General features: G+C 37.5%; 1 protein-coding gene across 25 annotated transcripts in view; it reads right to left on the bottom strand.

Moving 5' to 3' along the window:
- The window catches only part of CCNH (cyclin H), a 375,519-nt gene that overhangs the window by 213,253 nt on the left and 145,727 nt on the right, over nt 1–16,539 (bottom strand). For 4 of the 25 annotated variants that reach the window (XM_081503977.1, XM_081503967.1, XM_081503956.1 and 1 more), the window contains exon 1: nt 751–850. The exons of 17 other annotated variants lie outside the window; for them this stretch is intronic. The gene's annotated coding sequence lies outside the window, so the exon portion shown is untranslated. Of the gene's footprint in view, nt 1–750; nt 865–16,539 lie in introns of those variants that run through there. 4 more of the 25 variants (XR_014057582.1, XM_081503958.1, XM_081503979.1 and 1 more) reach the window with 3 other exon arrangements.

Raw genomic sequence — 16,539 nt, forward strand, 5'->3', positions numbered from 1 at the left:
GTTTAGCAGTTTCAAAGAGAACCAACATGACAATCAAACATGGAACGAGCAGATGGAAAATTTATTTTAGGACATGCAGCAATAATAGAGAAATTAGGGAGCAATTAAAACATGAAAAAAAATCAACTTAGCTGAGAAAGTGAATCTAAAGATAGTTCAGTTCAATTCCAAATTATGCTTTTTTTTTAAACCAAAGTTTGAATTAGAAAGAATGAAATCTGAATGTTCTTTTAAGAAATAAAGTACAACTTAGAGTGACATGTGGTGACTTAAAACAGCCTTAGTACACCTATGGGTGATTCATGTTGATGACTGACAGAAAACAACAAAATTCTGTAACGCAATTATCTTTCAATTAAAAAATAAATTAAAAAAAACAAGGCAATTATTCAATACCATCACTTATTTTTAGAAGATAAATTATTGATAACTATATTTGATTGCTGGTAGAGAGCAACAGTGTCAAAGTCACAGTAGATAGCCTTGTACGTTTTTTAATTAGCTACTTTTAAAAATTAAAGTTTTCGTTTTAAGTTGGTTGCATAAGAGTAAAGGCCCCACGTATGAATTTCTCAGACATTTTGTACCTAACACACCAGGAGAAATGAATGTGACCTTTAAAGCTTTCTTTAAGTCAGTACTACTGGATTTAGACAGAATATGTCAAGGCAGAATACCTTCACAGGAATATTTGCACCTCCAGATGAAAATGAATTGTAGTATTCAGTAGAGATAATTCCAGACACTCACCCAGAAATCTTGTTCTGCTTCTGCTGAAGCTTAACGCCACCAAAGGCAGCGGGGCTCCTATGAGGCAACGCGGCCCACGGAAGTGCAACGGTTTGTCCATGCAAATCAAGTAGCGTCACAGACTAGATTCTCCGGAAGTGAATCCTAACCCAAGGAATCATGTGCTAGTGATTTACTAAAATGCTCCCAGATGAAACCAATAAAAGAGTGGTGAAAACAAAGTCAAGGAAGAGGCTGAAACTAACCAGGTGTGTTTCAAGCAAAGGCCCTTGCAGGGTGGCTTCAGCCTAAAGCAGAAGGAATTTTGAAGTATTATTATGATATAGTTTATCCCAACACATAAATATACCTCCAGGGAAGACATGGCTTGATTAAATTATGTTGCCACCAAACGGCTATTGGTCTCCTCAAGATCTGATGAAACACTCAGCAATTAATATCAGATTCCACACCTGACAGGTCAGAATTCACCCTCTGTGAGAAGCCTAGGCTACTGGGTCCAGGTGTCCTCTCCAATTTAATACCACGGTGGGGGGTGGAGTCACTCAATTTGTAAGCCTAAAGAGGGAAAGGATGTGGTTGGAGCAGAGTTGTTTTTGTTTGTTAGTTTGTTTTGGTGCCAGGAGCTCAGGAAGAGTTGGTAAAGGAAGGATGGTGAAGACTAGAAGCTCAAGTTTGCATTGCTATTAAACATCCAGATAAGGATGTCACATAAGTATTTATAATATATAATTATATATATAATTATATATAATATATAATTATAATATATATATAATATATAATTTATATACATTGATATGAAGTGCAGAGAAGGTTTGGGGCTGAAGAAACAGATCTGGAAATTTCAGCATATTGTTAAGTTGCTAAGTAGTGTCTGACTCTTTGCAGCCCCCATGGACTATAGCATACCAGGCTCCTCCGTCCTCCAATATCTCCTGGAGTTTGCTCAAATTCATGTCCGTTGAGACCATGATGCTATTAAACCATCTTATCCTCTGCCGCCCCCTTCTTTCACCTTCAATCTTTCCCAGCATCAGGGTCTTTTCCAATGAGATGTCTCTTTGTATCCGGTGGCCAAATTACTGGAGCTTCAGCTTCAACATCAGTCCTTCCTATGAATACTCAAGGTTTATTTCCTTCAGGATTGGCTGGTTTGATCTTGCAGTCCAAGGGACTCTCATGAGTCTTCTCCAGCATCACAATTCAAAAGCATCAATTCTTGGATGCTCAGCCTTCTTTATGGTCCAACTCTCTCATCTGTACATGACTACTAGAAAAACCATAGCTTTGACTCTACGGACGTTTGTTGGCAAAGTAATGTCTCCACTTTTTAATATGCTGTTTAGGTTTGTCAAGGCTTTCCTTCCATGGAGCAAGTATCTTTTAATTTCATGGCTGCAGTCACCATCTGCAGTGATTCTGGAGCCCAGGAAAAGAATATCTTTCACTGCTTCCCCCTTTTTCCCTTCCATTTGCTACGAAGTGATGAGACCAGATGCAATGATCTTAATGTTGAGTTTCAAATTAGCTTTTTCACTCTTCTCTTTCACCCTCATCAAGAGGCTCTTCAGTTCCTCTTCACTTTCTGCCATTAAAGTGGTATCACGTTCACATCTGAGGTTGTTTATATTTCAGCATATCAGTCCATGGAATTTTCCAGGCAAGAGTACTTGAGTGGGTTGCCATTTCCTTCTCTAAGGGATCTTCCCGACCCAGGGATTGAACCTGGGTCTCCCACATTGCAGGCAGACGCTTTACCATCTGAGCCACCAGGGAAGCTAACATAGACAGTATTAAAAGCTATGAAACAGAAGACTTCCTCCATGTTAGTTTCAGGTGTATTACGTAGTGATTTGACATTTGCATACATTATAAAGTGATCACAGTAAGTCTAGTAACCATCTGTCTCCATACAAAGTTATTACAATATTATTGACCATATTTTATGCTATATATACATCCCCATGGCTTATTTATTTTATAACTGGAGGCTTGTACCTCTTCTCCTTCACCTATTTCACCAACCTCCCCCCGCCAACTATCACCCATTTGTTTTCTGTACCTATGAGTCTGTTTTGTTTTATTTTGTTTGTTCATTTTTTTTTTAGATTTCACATCTAAATTTTTTTAGATTTCACGTATGTCATTTGTCTTTCTCTTTCTGAATTATTGAAGTTAGCGTAACACCTTCTAAATCCATCCATGTTGCAAATGGCTAGACTTTTTTCTTTTTAATGGTTGAGAAGTATTCCATTTTATACATATACCACTTCTTTATCCATTCATCTATTGATGGCTACTTAGGTTGCTTCCATGTCTTGGCTATCATAAATAATTCTGAGATGAACATAGGCATGTGCATATATTTTTGAATTAGTGCTTTTGTTTTCTTCAGTTAAATACCCAGAAGTGAAACTGATGGATCATATGGCACTTCTATTTTTAGTTTTTTGAGGAATCTTGATACTATTTTTCATAGTGACTGCAGCAATTTACAATCCCACTAACAGTACATGAAATTTCCATTTTCTCTATGTGGTCACCAGCACTTATTGTCTTTTGATGATGGTTATTCTGACAGATGTGAGGTGATATCTCATTATTTTGATTTGCATTTCTCTGATTAGTGATGTTGAGCATGTTATAATGTGTCTGTTGGCCATCTGTGTGTTTTCCTTGGAAAAATGTCTATTCGTGTCCTCTTGTCCATTTTTTAGTCAGGTTGTATGAATTCTTTATATACTTGGATGCTAACCCTTTATTAGATATATCATTTGCAAATACTATCTTGCATTCAATAGACTGCCTTTTCTATTTTGTTGATAGTTTCTTTCACTGTGCAAAAGCTTTTTAGCTTGATGGAGTCCTATTTGGTTATTTTGAAGTTAGTTAAATGAATAAGTACCTGAATGAATGATTATGTGGTTTGGAGGCTTTTTGCTTGTTTTGGTTCACTGTGAAATCTCAATATGTTTTCATGCCTATGGAAGAGGATAGCATGTATCCATATTGAATCTCTTCAGGATAGAGAAGGCTGGTTTGCTGGAGGCAAAAAGAAGTAATCCTGGTCCTAATGCGTTCATCCAATGGTTTTCAAAATAAAAAGCAGAGCTGAATCTAGGAAATAATATTTTTGTTTTGTATTAAGTAAAACATGGTTTTTATTTGTTGAAAAAATTAAACAAAACAGGTATATAGTATTCTGTTGAAATTCCTCTCCTCCAGTTCCCCACCTCCACTCCCCAGTGCAATCACTATTATTTGGTATGTGTCTCTTTGAGACCTTTCATTAATGCGCTCTGCATAACTCTTTACTTTAAAAACCCTGGGGGGAAGTTATTTTTGATTCTATCACCTTAAAATAATCCATGAGTAGGGACTTCCCTAATGGTCCAGTGGTTAAGAATCCACCTTCCAGTGCAGTGGACATGGTTTTGATCCCTGGTCAGGGAACTCAGATCCCACATGCCTGGGAGGTAGGGGAAACCAAGCTCACGTGCTGCAACTACAGGGCCCATGTGCTCTGGAGCCTGTGCACCGCAGCTAGAGAGAAGGCCGGGCATTACAACAGAAGACCCCGTGTCCGGCAACTAAGATCCAACACAGTCAGAGATAAATAAATACAATAAAATAGTGTATGAGTAAAGTGCAAGATTTCCCCTCTGTCCTTTTTCCTCGCTTCAGATTTAACGTCTACAAATAATTACTCTTTAAACTTTGTATTTATTTTCCCCTATTTTCATATATATATATATTGCTAATATATGTTTATGTAGATACAGTTTTTTTTATGTAGATACAGTTTTAAGACATAATATGCTGTTCTTAGAACTCAGTGCACTGCCTTTTTCAGTTAAGAATATGATATGCACACATTTCCAAATTAATATATATATAAGCATGTCATAATCTTTTTAATTTTTATATAATAGCCATTTTATATGACAGCATAATTTATTCAGCCATTCAGTTTTACTGGACATTACATTACTACATTATTTGTAGGCTTTTGTTTCAGAAAAAATATGGAAATAAACATTTTTTCTGCTGTTATTATACCATTGCTTTTGTAGGACAGATTCCCAGAAAAAGGATTTCTGCATCATAGTGCATATATTTTTTTGTTTCTTACATACAGCATTAGAGCAGTTTTTAAAAGCAGTGAAAAGTCTCTAAAACACATTTTAAAAAATCAATTCTACTGTAACAGATATGTAACTTATTGGCATGGAATATTATATATTTTATAAAATAATCTACAACAATATATTTTAAAGATAAACAAGATCTTTGTATCATTTTATTGATTTTTTCCCACAACTCCCTAAGCTATATATTTATACAGTATGACAAAGCCATGACATAACCCAGTCTCGGATAAAATAATTCTGCAACCAAAAAGGAAATTTTAAGTAACCTATTAATTTGTCTATCTTTATACACCATTCATGGAGAAGGTGATGGCACCCCACTCCAGTATTCTTGCCTGGAAAATCCCATGGACGGAGGAGCCTGGCAGGCTGCAGTCCATGGGGTCGTGACGAGTCAGACACGACTGAGCCACTTCACTTTCACTTTTCACTTTCATGTATTGGAGAAGGAAATGGCAACCCACTCCAGTGTTCTTGCCTAGAGAATCCCAGGGACAGCAGAGCCTGGTGGGCTGCTATCTATGGGGTCGCACGGAGTCGGACATGACTGAAGCGACTTAGCAGCAGTAGCATACACCATTCAGGGATACATGTCCTCCAGTGGTACTAATTTAAATTCTCTTTTTCTCCCTCCTCCCTTTTTATTCCACATATCCAAGATGCTGCCATGTTCAGTCAAAATAACTATCAAAAACTCCTACCTTATTTCTAGTTTGCATGTCTTCTGCCACTATTATTTGCATGTCAAATTCTACACTTGTAATTAGAGTATATGTGCCCTAAGCTATGTGTTTTGGGGACACTGCAAATTGCAGAAGTCTCCTTAATCATAGTTGATTAGACCAAGGATGAATCTTTGATATTATTACATGGCCCAGTCAGAGACCTTTCCCAAATCTAAATTAGGACTGGAAATGAGAGACTGAGAGTCAATTTCTTTACAAGACTGTAATAATAACAAATGGACTCAAAGATCTTTTTGCCCCTAATTGTCTTTGTACAGGCCAGAGAGCCATCTGCACTGAAAGGGGCGTCTTGTTCTTTTTCCTATATTGAAGTATAATTGATTTACAATGTCATGTTAGTTTCAAGTGTATATCACAGTGATCTAGTTTCATATAGATATGAAATGTGTTTATTCTTCAGATTTTTTCCTTTATAGGTTATTACAAAATATTGAGCATATTTCTCTGTGCTATACATTAGTAAGTTCTTGTTGATTATCTATCTAATATATAGTAGTGCATATATGTTAACCCCAAACTCCTAATTTATCTTTCCCCTCTTCCTCTTTGATAACCATATGCTTATTTCCTGTTTGTGGGTTTCTGTTTTATAAATTAGTTCATTTGTATCATTTTTTTTAGATTCCACAAATAAGTAATATCATATGATATTTGTATATTTGTCTTTGGTTGGCTTACTTCAGTTAGAATGATAATCTCTACATCCACCCATGTTGCTGCAAATAGCATTATTTCATTCTTTTTTATGGCTGAACAATATTCCATTGTACCACATCTTTATTCATTAACCTGTCAATGGACATAGGTTCAGAGAAGGCAATGGCACCCCACTCCAGTACTCTTGCCTGGAAAATCCCACGGATGGAGGAGCCTGGTAGGCTGCAGTCCATGGGGTCGCGTGGAGTCAGACACGACTGAGCGGCTTCACTTTCACTTTTCACTTTCATGCATTGGGGGAGGAAATGGCAACCCACTCCAGTGTTCTTGACTGGAGAATCCCAGGGACGGCGGAGTCTGGTGGGCTGCCGTCTATGGGGTCGCACAGAGTCGGACACGACTGAAGCGACTTAGCAGCAGCAGCAGCAGGACATAGGTTGCTTCTATGTCTTGGCTATTGTAAATAATGCTGCAATGAACACTGGGGTGCATGTATCTTGACAAATTATGGTTTTCTCCAGATATATGCCTAAGAGTGGCATTGCAGGATCACATGGTACCTCTATTGTTAGTTTTTCAAGGTACCTCCCTATTGTTCTTCATGGTGGCTATACCAATTTACATTCCCACCTATGGTGTAGGATGTTTCTTTTTTTCCCCACTCTCTCCAGTAGTTATTGTTTGTAGATTTTTTGGTGATGGCCATTCTGACAGGAGTGAGGTGATACCTCATTGTAGTTTTGATTTGCATTTCTCTAATAATTAGTGATGCTGAGTACTTTTTCATATACCTGTTGGCCATCTGTATGTCTTCTATGGAGAAATGTCTATTTAGATCTGCTGCCCATTTTTTGATTAGGTTGTTTGTGTTTGGTATTGAGCTGTTTGAATATTTTAGAAACTAATCTCCTGTTGGTTGCATCATTTGCAAATATTTTCTCCCATTGTGTAGGTTGTCTTTTTGTTTTATTTATGGTTTCCTTTTGCTCTGCAAAAGCTTTCAAGTTTAATTAGGTCCTATTTGTTTATTTTTGTTATTTCTATTACTCTAGGGGCAGCTTCTTCTGATTTATCTCTTTTTCTTTAATTTTCTTCCTGTATGTCTTATTTGCCATTGTGCTTTGCAGGGAGTTCTTAAGTTTCTCTGCATTTTAGCCATAGAACGTTCAGGAATTTTTAATAAACTATATCACTATTCATAATTTCCAGTTCTTACTTTGTATTTGGAGATTATCAAGTGCATAATTCCAAGTGCATAATAAGCATAGTTTCTTTATAAACTGTCTTATGATTTCTTTGACTAGTGTGCCTGTGAATCTATTTAATTACCTATAGTGTTGACAATTGCTTATGTTGTCCTTTCCCCTCATCTTTGGTTGGGTGATAGATGTTCTATTTGAAAAATAATTTGTAGAAATAATTTGAAACCTAAAATGAAGTTATCTTCCTTTAGCAAGAATTTCCTTTTGTCAGGCATCTGGAGGCACAAGCAAAACAGCTGACTGTCAGTCAGTATCCAAGTGTGAAGTTTTCTGTGCAGCCTAGATGACTGATAGCTCATGGCACCTGCTTGCCAAAGTTGTAGTCCTTCCTATCTGTCCATGCTTCTTAAGGTGTAGCCCACAGGGTTTGTTCACCAGGGCCACCTGCCTTGCTAAGCCTTGGAGCTAGCTTTTGTTGCTCTAGATCAAAGAAGTTGTCAAAGGTACTGTGCAGCTTCTCAAAGTTCTTTTTAGATCTGCAAACATCTCCTGCACAAAAGGAGCTTACAAGACCTGATGCTCTTGGCTTTCTATATTATCACAGAAATTGACATGGTTATGCCTCAGTATCATTTTGAACTCGAGTATTTTTTCTGGTTAGCTATCATGTTTTGTGGAAAATGAACTTTAACAATCTGTGGGTCCCTCTTTAAGAAAAATGATACAAAATTAGATACAAGGCCTTGAGAGAAAACATCAAGTGAGGAGCCCTGAAACCTAAACTTCATTAGCTTTTTGATAAATATTCCTCTAGGGGCTTCACTTGCTAGTTTGGTTCAAATTTCCTGTTCTGTCATTACCTAACATGGAAGGCACCATAACATGTCTTTAAGCACATGAACTCTATTGAATATGGTGTTAAGACTAACATCATAAAGAGCAGCAGAGCTAACACAGCAGAACACCCTTCCCTGTTCACATGCATCTGCTCTTTGAGTGGAGTGATAGGCAGAATCAACCGTATTACTTATATAGTTATTTATATCTCATTCTCACTCTTTTTCTTTCATATAAGTAAGCATATTTATATCTGCAGAAGTTAAATTTGCATGTGATGCAACTCCATTATTATCTGTAATTCCTCCTTTGAAACTTTCTTTAAAACGTATTTCAAAGAGCATATTCTAGTTCCAGATGAACATAAATTTTCAGTTAATTTTACTGTTAATTACAATCTTTCTTACATTGTTGGCACTATTATAATCTGTGTGGGTTATACTTTTTGGAATTATTGAGATTATGTTGAGGCCAAATGGTTAACATTTTAATGTTTTGTGTATGTTCTAAAGAATGAATATTTTCTAATATTGGTAGGGAGTTCTTTATAAATCAATTAGATTAAATGTGCTTTTAACTATACAAGCAACTCCTGCAGCTCAATTCCAGAAAAATAAATGACCCAATCAAAAAATGAGCCAAAGAACTAAACAGACATTTCTCCAAAGAAGACATACATATGGCTAACAAACACATGAAAAGATGCTCAACATCACTCATTATTAGAGAAATGCAAATCAAAACCACAATGAGGTACCATTTCATGACAGTTAGAAAGGCTGCTATCCAAAAGTCTACAAGCAATAAATGTTGGAGAGGGTGTGGAGAAAAGGGAACCCTCATACACTGTTGGTGGGAATGCAAACTAGTATGGCCACTATGGAGAACAGAGTGGAGATTCCTCAAAAAACTGGGAAGAGAACTGCCACATGACCCAGCAATCCCACTGCTGGGCATACACACCGAGGAAACCAGAATTGAAAGAGACACGTGTACCCCAATGTTCATCGCTGCACTGCTTATAATAGCCAGGACACAGAAGCAACCTAGATGTCCATCAACAGACAAATGGATAAAAAAGCTGTGGTACATATACACAATGGAATATTACTCAGCCATTAAAAAGACTACATTTGAATCTAATGAGGTAGATGAAACTGGAGCCTATTATACAGAGTGACGTAAGCCAGAAAGAAAAACACCAATACAGTATACTAAGGCATATATATGGAATTTAGAAAGATGGTAACGATAACCCTATATGTGAGACAGAAAAAGAGACACAGATATAGAACAGTCTTTTGGACTCTGTGGGAGAAGGTGAGGGTGGGACGATCTGAGAGAATAGCATTAAAACATGTATATTATGATATGTGAAACAGAACGCCAGTCCAGGTTCGATGCACAAGACAAGTGCTCAGGGTTGGTGCAATGGGATGACCCAGAGGAATGGGATGGGGAGGGAGGTGGGAAGGGGGTTCAGGATGGGAAACACATGTAAACCCATGGCTGATTCATATCAATGTATGGCAAAAACCACTACAATATTGTAAAGTAATTAGCCTCCAACTAAAATAAATAAATTAATAAAAAAACTAAATATTATGTTAAAAGGTGAAAAAAATGTGCTTTTAAAATTAAAATATACTTTAAAAAATTTTAAATTTCTATAGCCTTACCTATTTTTTGCCTGTATTATTTATTGATATCTGAAAGAAATGCCTAATGGCTATGTACTCAACAATGCTCAATATGGTTGTGTTTTTTCTATTCTGTTAACATGCAAAAAAATGGTTATCTTGTGGACCAAAAATTGTGAATAATCTGTGAAAGAAGAAAGAGAATACAACCTAATTGGAAAAATTTTAAAGCCTAAGACACAGGCAGAGATGTACACTTTTGCCACGCTTAGCAACAGAGATTGGATTTATACCTCCCTTGAAAACGATTATAAAACTGGGTTAGATGTCTAAAAGAATTAAGACATTGGAGAACAGGCAGGTAAGTCATTAAGGTAAACATAAGACTGAACCCTGGCTTCCCCGGGTGGCTCAGAGTTAAAGAATCTGTCTGCCAACACAGGAGACAGAGAAGGTGCAGGTTCAATCCCTGGGTCAGGAAGATCCCCTGGAGGAGGAAATGGCAACTCACTCCATTATTCCTGCCTGGAAAATTTCATGGACAGAGGAGACTAGCAGCTATCTATAGCCCACGGGGTCACAAAGAGTCAGACACAACTGAGCATGACCACCAGTGCTGAACCCTATGGCTGCTTGGATTTCTGCATGGAGGGCAGAATGATGCTCTACAGAATTGACTGCATGGAGACTGGAGTTCAGAGAGGCTGGGCACCCAAGAGTTGCAGGCCAGAGTTATGGAGAAGAGGAGATGTGCACAAAAAGAGCTTCAAAATTCTGCATAGGAGCTCTCTTGAATCTTTGCTGAACACTAAGATAGGCAAGAATTGGGCAGAGAGGGACCAGGATTTTAAACTGAACACTTTCCAGAGCTCACAAAGAGGGGAGTTTATGCAAAGGATTCAACAGAAACTGCACAAGATCCAAACGGAATTAATCCAAATGGAATCACGCTTCTCTCGAGTGAAGGCTACTCTAAGTCCACCCAAACAAAATTTTAAAAAGGCAAGGAAACCATAAACAAAATGTAAAGTCTATCAAGGAAGCAGAATCCAAGATCAATGTACAAACCTCATTTTTTATTTGAATACACTAGCAAATCAACTATTGTAAATTTAAAAACCATTTAAACTAGCATTAAAAGCATGAATTACTTAGGGATAAATTTAACATAATGTATTCAGGTGCCAGACCTAGATATTGGAAACTACAAATATTGTTGTGAGAAATTAAAGAGGATTTAAATAAGTGGAAAAATATATCATCTTTATTAAGCAGAATAGTCAATATTCTGAAGGTGTAAATTTTTCCTAAATTCATTTGTAGATTCAATGTAACCTCAAACAAAATCTAAGCAGGGATTTTTATAGAAAATGAAAACATTTTTCTAAATTAGATTAGAATGGTTAAAATGGAAAAGACAGACATCAAATTAAGGATGTGAAGCAACTGGAATGCACATTATTGGTGGGAATACAAAGTAATACACCTACTGGACTAGTCTTCTACTGATACGTAACAAATTACCACAAACACTGGCTTAAAACAACTCACATTTATTATCTCATAGTCTCTGTAGGTCAGAAAGCTGGGCACAATTTAGGGAGGGAAGTCATCTGCTTAGTCTCACAAGACTGCCATCAAGGTGTGCTCAGGGCTAGGTTCTCATCTGAGGCTTGAGGTTTTTTCCCAACACTCTCAGGTTTTTGGAAGAATTCATTTACTTTTGGCTGCAGAATTCATGGCAGTTTGCTTCTTCAAAACAAAGGAGAGAGAGACACTCCAGACTGAGTTTACTTTCAGGACAGAGTCTTATAAAAAAGTAATGTGTTGATTGGAATAACATTTCCTCACATTTGCCATATGCTATTGGCCAGAAGCAAGTTACAGTACAAGTTACCGTGGGCAAGTTGAATCTCCTTGCCCATACTCAAGGAGTGAGAGTTATAAAAGGGCATGAACACCAGGAGGCAGAGATCATGGGGAGCATTTGAAAACCTGTCTCCCACTGTCATGTGGGAAACAATTTGGTAGTTTCTTAGAAAGTTAAATCTTATCACATCACTCACTACTTCAAATCCAAAGTATTTTCCTGAGAAAAGTTAATGCATATGTCCACACAAAGAATTGTTTGCAAATGTTCATTAGAAAATTTATTTATAATAGTCCCAAAATGGAAGCAATCCAAATACCTAGTTACTGGTAAATGGATGAACAAATTGTGATATATACAATGGGATGCTATTTAGCTCTAAAAAGGGATAAAACGTTTATATGTGCAACACATGAATGAATCTCACACATTTGTACTAAATAAAAGAACCTAGAAACTACAAGACTACATTCTATTTGTATGAAATCATGTAGAATTTATTATAAAAGGAAAATGTAATATTTCATACTGAGAGACAGTAGACTAGTAGTTGTCTGGTGCTAGGCATGGCAGATAGAGATTGACCAGAAAGTAACACAAAGGAACATTTGGGGATAATAGTGATATCCTGTATCTTTATTATAGCAGCAGATTTAAACACGTACATAATGTCAAATGTACGGCTAGCAAATGTCATACCTTTTTCAATATCATATCCCAGTCCAATTGGGTGGTGGAAGTAAAGTGTATATGAAGGAAGTTATCTGAGGTGTGCTTTATTTCATTGCGTAGGTTGATAGCATGAGTTTATATTGTACTCAAAACAAACAAGAAACCTCAAAGATCATACGCATGACTATATGGGAATGGGAGTAAAGGAAATGTATGTGGGATTTATTCCTAGATAGGAAAGCTCTTGAGGTAGATATCTGAGGAGATTCAAACCCTTTACTGTGGCTAATCATGAAATTCATGTTGGATAGAGCAAAATAAAAACAGAGATACCCTCAAAGCAATGAGAATGAAAAGGTTAGATGGAATAGATGAAATAGGTGAGCTGGATGTACAGGAAAAAGAAAGGTATACAAATATTCCAGGGGATGGCAAGCTTCAAAGTTTGTAAAAACGGAATTGAGAAGTTTAGAGTAAAAATGTTCAGTCCAGAATTTCGAAAGATACAAAAAATGGAAGTTGAAGATACCAAAACCAACTGGGCTTGCCTGGTGGAAGATACCACCAAAATTGATTATAAAAGATGTATTGGAACCGAAATCTTTATGTCAAGTAATTAAATATTTGAAAAACATAAAAGAATAGATAGAAAGCATATAAGTTATAGTAATGAAGTTATGGCAATGAAAATGGGAAGATCATGATGCAAAGAGATACAGTAGACTGCAATAGCACTGAAGTAGGATCATAACCTCAAGACAGTAGTTGTTTGGTATTCTGCAAATGCTCTTATTGAAATACCAGTCTGTGCTCTGAAATATGTAAGTTCAGAAGTTAACTTAGTAAATGAGACTCAGGGCTGCAACAATAGAACTTACGCTAGCATTAAACAATAGGTTTAATCAAGCCATCAATTAGAGGTTCCCCATACCCTCACAGAAATGAAATCCGTACCATGTTTGTAAATTATTTTTCCAATGAATGTAATGTCTTCATATTGCTTTTAAAGCTTAAATTAGGTGCCACTAGAACCAATACTGTTTTGGCAGATACTTGCTTACATAGAGTGATTTGAAAGATTCATCTGAACCAAACTGTCTCTGCCACTGGCCTTTTTATTATCTATTAAACAGTTTCAAATGAATTTATTAAGTTAATTTCAATGAACAAGACATCAGTCAGAGCACTCTAAAAGAAACAGTAAAAGGAATTTTGAGATGTAGAGGACAAAAAATCAAGAGGAAGGCATATTGCCCAGGACAGCTGAATGTAAAGGGCCTGTCTATAACATGACGCAAGGTCCACACAACCCAGGCAGAGCAAAGGGGAATAAAAAGGAAGAAACATTGGCCTACTTTTCCGTTTGCGGCAGAGAGGACCTAGCTGTCCCTGCACAAGCTTCCCATCTTCACGTATAACAAAATCATAATGTTTAAAAAGCAGTTAAGCTTCTTTGACCTGATTTAAAATATTTTTTTACCTACGGGAATATGGCGTTTTTTTTAGAAAAACATAATCTGTGCAATGGTCTTACTAAACAATGGTATGTATCTAACTTCAGGTGAAACTGCTTACACTTGTGAGAAATGCTTACTAAGGACTAGGTAAACTGCAACCAAAAAACTAAAGGTTATTAGTTATTGTTGGTGAGATTGTAGAGTGAATAGATTGTTTCTCCATTACAAATTAGAGAAGGAAATGACAGCTCACACCAGTATTCTTGCCTAGAGAATTCCATGGACAGAGAAGCCTGGCAGGCTACAGTCCACGGGGTCGTAAAGAGTCAGACACGACTGAGCGACTATTACTCACTCACTCCATTACAAGTAGAAAAATTGATTTCTTGTGATTGGACTAGAAGATCACAAGTTTTCTTGCCAAAGGGTTCATATAGATGGGGCTTCCCGGGTGGCTCAAATGGTAAAGAATCTGCCTGCAATGTGGGAGACCTGGGTTTGATCCCTGAGTGGGGAAGATCCCCTGGAGAAGGGCATGGCAACCCACTCCAGTATTCTTGCCTGGAGAATCCCAAGGACAGAGGAACCTGGCAGGCTACAATTCATGGGGCCGCAAAGAGTCGGACACGACTGAGCAGCACACACACACAATCATAATCCTGGGCTTCCCAGGCGGCCCAGTGGTAAAGAATCTGCCCACCAATGCAGGTGGCCTGGGTTCAATCCCTGGGAAGATCCCTTGGAGGAGGCAATGTTAACCCACTCCAGTATTCTTTCCTAAGAGACCCTTTGGACAGAGGAGCGTGGCAGGCTACAGTCCACGGGTTCACAGAGAGTCAGACACGACTGAGTGACAGCACATAGTAAGATTCTGCGCATGCAAATCAGAATCTTGGTTTTGCGTTGAGGCCCTGGAGAAGATGAAGGAGTTCTCAAGAGTGTCTGAGCATTTTTTTCTTCTTTCTCCACCAAATTAGAGAGACAGAGTATCAAGTACAAGTTATGAGTGGAAACTATGAGGACTGAGATCCCTGATGAAGCCACAGATAGGTTTTAGAAAACTGAGGGACTTGAAAATTGAAGTGAGAAAAGAGAAAAGAACACAGGGATTCTGCCTTTGAAGTTATTACTAAAAAAGGACATAGTTAACAGTAATGTACCTACTGTAGGGTATGTGTGTGTGTGTGCTTAAGTTTGCTATAGGAAAATTATCTGTAAAATATTAGTATTGATGTTTATTTCACTTTCCTATTCAAGATGTTTTGTTGATGTTATAAAAAGAATAGCATGATAGTGTCTGTTAAAGTGGAAGTGTCAAAATGCTTCTACGGAAGCAGTCTGACTACCTAGTGTCAATTACCCTTTGTGCAGATTACATTTTATTCTCAATTACTTCTTGAACAATAGATTTATACACATATACCTATCAAATGAAAATATAAAAATCAGACAGTATAGTAGATTGAAAAATAGTCTCAAAATTCAGTGCCTACCCTAGATGTCACAACTCCTACTCAAATGCCTCAGGACAAAATTCAGATACCTCCAAGGACAACATAAAAGAGCAAGAATCCTAGTGAGACAGGATGGCAGATGGAGAACTAAGGATCTGCTTAGCGGCAGCAGGCCTACATGGCTTCAGGGGGTTGTTACTTGGTGGCAATGCTAGCCCAGAGTAAAGCTCATGATTTCCCAAGAAAATCAGAAGGTTCTGTTTTGTTTTTTTAATGTAAAATCTTGTAATCTGGGATCTTGGCAACTAATTTTAAAACATTTATAGACCAAAATTTTTATACATTTACTTTTTAGGGTGTGGGGAGAAGCCGGCCCCTGGCAATTTTATATCTGGGCCAATGGACTACCAATTGATTTACTGACTGAGTTTTAGTTGCTTCTGTATATCCTAACAGAAGCAGAAGATATTAAGAAGAGGTGGCAAGAATACACAGAACTGTACAAAAAAGATCTTCACAACCCAGATAATCACGATGGTGTGATCACTCACCTAGAGCCAGACATCCTGGAATGTGAAGTCAAGTGGACCTTAGAAACCATCACTACAAACAAAGCTAGTGGAGGTGATGGAATTCCAGTTGAGCTATTTCAAATCCTGAAAGCTGATGCTGTGAAAGTGCTGCACTCGATATGCCAGCAAATCTGGAAAGCTCAGCAGTGGCCACAGGAATGGAAAAGGTCAGTTTTCACCCCAATCCCAAAGAAAGGCAATGCCAAAGAATGCTCAAACTACCGCACAGTTGCACTCATCTCACACGCTAGTAAAGTAATGCTTAAAATTCTCCAAGCCAAGCTTCAGCAATACGTGCACCATGAACTTCCAGATGTTCAAGCTGGTTTTAGAAAAGGCAGAGGAACCAGAGATCAAATTGCCAATATCCGCTGGATCATCAAAAAAGCAAGAGAGTTCCAGAAAAACATCTATTTCTGCTTTATTGACTATGCCAATGCCTTTGACTGTGTGGATCACAATAAACTGTGGAAAATTCTGAAAGAGATGGGAACACCAGACCATCTGTTCTGTCTCTTGAGAAACCTG

This window comes from Giraffa tippelskirchi, chromosome 6 (genome assembly GCF_054371585.1).
Source record: "Giraffa tippelskirchi isolate mGirTip1 chromosome 6, T2T-mGirTip1v1.2.pri, whole genome shotgun sequence".
NCBI classification, from domain to species: Eukaryota; Metazoa; Chordata; class Mammalia; order Artiodactyla; family Giraffidae; genus Giraffa; species Giraffa tippelskirchi.